A 6,000-nucleotide genomic window follows, 5' to 3' on the forward strand; every position below is an offset into this window, starting at 1 on the left:
TACCATATTTATAATTTTTCTATAAATCTGAAATTACTTCTAAATTAAAAATAAAAGAAAAAAAAGGGTATGGTCCTGAGGAGGGAGTGTGCTTGGGAAGAAGCCCCGAGATTTGTATTCTTCGTCAGCTACATACAAGGCTTTTCAGGTAGATTATCCAGGGATGTGTTGCCTACCACCTGAAGGTAGTACTGGCTGCTTGGCCTATAACGCCATCTTACTTTCTGCCCTCCCACCCTTGCCCCTGCCAAATCCCGGGTCCAGATGACTGCCCACAGGACCTCAACCCTAAAAATAACTCTGAACCTTCTTCAAGAATACTTACTTATAGGTATGTGCATCCAGGGCCACATGGCAAACCCCAGCTGGGAGAAGGAAATTGGGGGCAGTATAAACCTACAACCCACTGTGTTTTATAATGTGCCTTATCACAGAAACTGCAGGTTGAAAAAAAAAAAAAGACACTGCCACCAAGAAACAAGATGGCATGGAGTAGCTAAGAAAATGAGCCCCCCCAAAAAAATAAGAAATGGAGAAGTTTTGCCATTGGGACCCCTGAGTGTTCAGCAAAACAAGCCAACAATATCAGGGAACTAATGATGAAGACATCTGCTAAGATAAAATTATGGAGATAGCACAGACTTTTGGGACTGAACAATCTTTAGCTCCCTTCCTTTCCCACTTGTGTCTTCATAGACTGAGTTCATAAAAAAAACACACTCACTGAGAATACAGATTTTTTTGAAGCATTAAGCCTTTATAAGTAGTCTGCAGATTTAAGGTTTATTATATATTTTCCTGTCAATGAAATCTCTTTCTCTACATAAGAATGGTTACTGGGTAAGAGGCAGGATGTTGCTTATTAAGAAAAGCAGATGTCAGGGAGGGAGTAATAGTATGAGCTTCAGGACTTGTGCAAAGACCTCAAGGAAAAGTGCAGCTGAAATTAGAAGAATGTTGCTTTGTTAAGAAACTGAGTATGAATCAGAATCAAATTGGATTTAATCAAGGGAGGTTTGGGGTTACTGAGCAGCTAGAGGAAGAAAATAGTTTATAAAAAGTGGTTTCTCATGCTGGTTTTGCTGCTAAACCATTGTAAGTCCTCAAAAAAGTGATTTAAACATTCTGAGCTTCAACTTCTCTGGCCACCAAATGGAGAACTGTGTATAAAAGCACAAGAAGAGAGAGAGAGACCAGTAGGAGTCTGTTGCTGCAATCCAAGTGAGGACTAACAGTAGCTTGGGCCTGAGTGGTGACAGTGTAGATGTCAAGTGAGGAGGTTGAACCAAAGAGTCCACTCCCTCTGAGAGCCTATGAATGTATCTGTAGGACCTTCTTCCCAGCTAAAGCCAAGGGGAAAAATCAAGGCTATGTCTTCAGCCCTCTAGGCTGTTAATATCAATCTGATTCATTCATTCAACATCAGGCAATAGTATTTATTGAATACTAGGTGCCAAGACCTGTGCTAGCTGATAGGACCTGTAGAGTGGTGACTAAGATAGATACCATTTCCGCACCCAAGGAGCTTACAGCCTAGGTGAATACAGAGACAAGCAAATCAGCAATTACAGGGCAGTGGAATGAGAGCTGTAGGGGCCTGGGAGAGGGAGGAGTGCAAGAGCTGAAGGATCACAAATGAGGTCCAAGCAACTCAGTCTTGGGAGAATCAAAAAGGATTTCTGGAAGAGGTGACCTCTAGGTTGAGGTCTAAAGAATGAAAATGTGTTAATCCTTTAAAGAAAAGTGGGCTGGATGGGGGAAGGGAAGATATCTACACAGAGTAGCAGGTGTGAAGACTCAGGGATGAGAGGGAGTTGGCAAACTGGAGGAGCTGGAGGTAGCTTAGTGCGGAGCCGAGTGTGTAAGAGAAGAGTGAATAGGCGGTGGCCTTGTAGCCTATGTTAAGAAGTTTGGTCCATATCTTGAAGGCAGTGGGGAGAGTGAAAGATTTTAGCAGGAGAGTAATAGTTATTTATCCGTTTAACAAATAGTTACTGGGCATCTACCATGTGCCAAAGACGATTCAAAATGCCAAGGAAATAGCGGCTAAACATGATCAGATTTATGTACAGAACAATTAGTCTGGCCACTGGTTGGAGAACTGTGTATAGAGGGGCAAGAAGAGAGAGAGGGAGACCAGGAGTTTATTGGACTTTATTAGTGGAGGACTAATTGTGGCTTGAGCCAGGGTGGCGATGGTGTAAGTGGAGAAAACGTGAAGACTTCAAGAGGCATTGGCTCCCCAGCCAAGAGTTTGTACCGTTGTGCCTAACTACAGGAGAATAAAGTTTGGTGATGAATAGCGTTTAGCATGCTACACACTTCATCTTTCAGGGGGGCAGACTCTTCAAGCCTCCTAGCGAAGCATTAAATTATTGCTTTGACATCGAGCATTTCATCAAGTACTTTACTAGATTTGTCCATGCTTACCCAGACACACCATTATTAAAAGTACACGAAATCAGAAAGAAAATGAGTCTGCCAGCATACCCGGCCTTCCTCCATGCACAAAAGTAAATACAACTAAGAAAATGTCTGCTAAACATAACCTTTTTCTAAGTCACCAGAAATATTGTTGGCAGCTGCTGGTGACAACTTATTCCATTACATTCTAATGATGTAAACTGCTCCCTCAGGATGATTTAGCTTGCTGCAGACAAAATGCTTACTGCTTCTTTACTCATGTAGAACACAAATGACTGTTGAGAAACTCAAACCCAATATGCAGGATCTTAAGCCAACCTAACAGATCTGCTGCGTTCCATGGAGAATAAAGACAGTTTAACAGGAATACCTTTCACAGCCCAAACTACTGCCACGTTGCATTCTACACATACAGTCATCACTGAAATTAATCCAGGTTTCATTTCGAAGCCTGGGATTTGGGTAGCCAAAGGAATTTCTTGGCATGGTTCCAACCCTTCACCAGCCAGAACTGGGGATCGATTCTATAGCTAGGGCTGCCGTGGGGGACTTGTGGGAGTAAATCCTGCATAAAGCCCACATTCTGCCTCCACTGGTGGGGGGCTGTAAGATAGTGGTTTCTAAATATCTGTCAGGGGACCAGGTGCTTCAGAATTTTCTGAGGTGATTGTGAAAAACATGGATTTGTTGGACCTACCGGAGACCTATAGAGTCAGAACCTCTGGAGTATGACCCAGAATCTGCACGTTTAACAGCTCCAGCAGAACATGATGTGCAGCCAAGTTTGTCAGCTCCTTTAAGGGACCACCTGAGTGGGACCAGGTACATACAGCCAGTCAGTATAACACACAGAAGCATAAGCATCCTGCTCAGGGCTGTTCACCACGTGAATAAGGGTTCAAACACCCTTATTCCTCTGGTTCCAGCTCCAGCCCTGCACTCTAGATGTGCTCTCCTGTTGGTTCTGTCTGTGAAAACTTGGGTGAGTTACTTAGCCTTTCTGAGCTTTCCTCAACTATAAAATAGGGATAATATCACAATCCACTGGGTTGTTGTAAGAATTAAATAAGTTTAACACACATAAGTACCTGACACATACTAAGCAGTCAATAAATAGTAGCTATTTTAAATTTTTCTGATTTTATTCAGGTCTCACTTCTTTCTTACTGGACAATCCTATCTTTGGTTTCTCCTCTAAACCCAATACATCTTCCTCCACTCTTCCTCAGAATTTGTGGATGTCAAGATTCTGAACTGGAACTTGCCCATAGGCTCCAATCCTACCCAGTCTGGCCTCCTTAGAGCCACAGCAACACTATCTGATGCCTGCAAGGTTGGATTCTTCCTGAGTGTCATCACACACGAGAGAGCTTGAGTGGTCTGGAACTCAAGACCAGTCTGCACAGGTTAACCGACGATCGGAACTGCCAAGGTGACATTCTTTACTTGCCTTAGAAAATAGGAAGCCCTGAGTCTGTCATGTTGCCTGCACAGCAGTATACTGACTGATAACACAAGGGTGATGATAATGATAATAAAAATAACTACCACTGATTAATCACCCAATCTGGGCCAGGCTCTCTGTTAAGGGCTTCATTTGAAAGCTCCTATGAGATAGGTACTATGATTCCCATTTTACCTTTGAGAAAACTGAGCCTTGGAGAGGTTAAGAAACTTGCCCAAGCTCACAAGAGGTAGCAGCCAGGGTTCTAATACATGGAGCCTAACTCCAACATTCCTTTTTTTTTAACCATTACACTAGGAATCTCCCAGAGAGCTTGGAATGATACAGAACCAACATGATTAAAATCAGAAAGTTTCTGGCATTCCACATGAGACCTTGCTGTCTCAAGCCAGTGTTAGCCCAAGTCAAATCTCCTTACCCATAAGAGACAGTGTGCTGTGAGATGAATACCAGAAAAGTGAGAGTCCCACTCTGCCATATAGAGGTGAATGATCTCGGGCGAAGGCACTTAAACTCTGGGACCCGTTTTTCCTTATCAGTAAAATAGGGACAGTAATACCTACCTCTCATGGTTGTATATGAATATTAAATTAGAAAATAAATGTAGAAATGCCTTAAAGTGGTGTATAAATATTAGCAGTTCTAATTATTCATTCATTCTGCTAATATTTATTCAACACTACTATGTTCCAAACCCTGGAGATGTTAACTATGAAGTAGACACAGTCCCTGCCTATCAACATAGACTTTAGAGTCTAGTAAAAAGGCAATTACAAAATAAAATAATCAATGCTAAAATAGAGGATGTACATAATGCAATGAGGATATATATGATGAACACCTACTCCTGACTTGTAGGAGCTAAGGAGGGCTTATTGGAGAAGGGAAATCTAAGTCAAGACCAGGAATCTACCAGGGGAAGAAAGTGGGAGGAGATTGCAGGAAGGTAAAGGAGAGTCAAAGATGTCTACTAGGATTTGGGTTGGATAGTGGTGTCTTTTCCTGGTATAAGAAACATAGAAAAGAAAGCACATTTGGAAGAAATGATAGTAAATTCTGTTTCAGACGTGATGAGCCTAAGGTGCCTGTGGATAGCCAGGGAGAGCTGTCTACTAGGCAGCTGGATAAAAGGACCTGGAGCTCAGGAGATTGATTTCACATGAAGCTGTAGATTTGGCAGTCATTATCACGTGGATAATATTTGAAAGCATGAAAGAGTTAGAGTAAAAAGGAACAAGATGGTCTAGTAGAGTTAGAAAAAGAGGAGGCTGCAAAAGGCTTTGGATTCTCTTCTTTCCTGCTTTCACATGAACCTTATTCCATCAACGGTCCTATCCTCTTCTACTTGTTTCCTTAAACTCTCCCTTTCTACTTATTCTTTCTATGGGCATTTAAATATACTGTCTCTATTATCATAAGGACAAATAGCTTTTGTCCACTCCATAACTCTCTCCAGTTTCAGTCCTGTTTACCTCCTCTCCTTTAGAGCTGAACTTCTTTAATCAGAAGTCTACAATTGGAATCTCTGGTTCCTCAATCGCCTTTCACTTCTCAACCCACTCCAGCCTGGCTGCTGCCCCTGTCTCTCCACTGAAGCACTCTTATCAAGGTCCCTAATAGTCTATTTGTTGCTAAATCCAAAAGACACATCTATCTTACCTGACTTCTCCAAGGGTTTAGAGATTGGAAATGTCAATTCTCCCTCTTGTTTGAAACGCGATCTTCCCTTGGCTCTCTTCACTTCAGGCTAAATTTCTTTTCCTCTCCTCTCTCTGACTTCTCCTTCTAAGTCCCTTTGGTGGTCTCTTCCTCCTCCTTCATCTCTCTCTTAAATAATTCTATTCCTCAGGATTCTCTCTTAGGCCCTTTTCTTATTGTACCAACATATTCCCTCTCCTCCCTCCATCCTGGTATTTTAATCCATACCCAAGTTATTCCTAGGATAGACAGAAGACCAACTCTTTCATTTTGACAGAATAGAAGGGAGAACGATGGCTAGAGCCGTCAGTAACTTTTTATGTTTGGTTGCAGGAAGTTAAAGGAGTACCTATGGGATGGTTTATGTTTTCTCTGAAAAGTATCAGGCAAGGTCATCTGCTGAACATGTGGTA

This window comes from Ceratotherium simum, chromosome 2 (assembly GCF_057802395.1).
Source record: "Ceratotherium simum simum isolate JZ-2026a chromosome 2, ASM5780239v1, whole genome shotgun sequence".
NCBI classification, from domain to species: domain Eukaryota; kingdom Metazoa; phylum Chordata; class Mammalia; order Perissodactyla; family Rhinocerotidae; genus Ceratotherium; species Ceratotherium simum.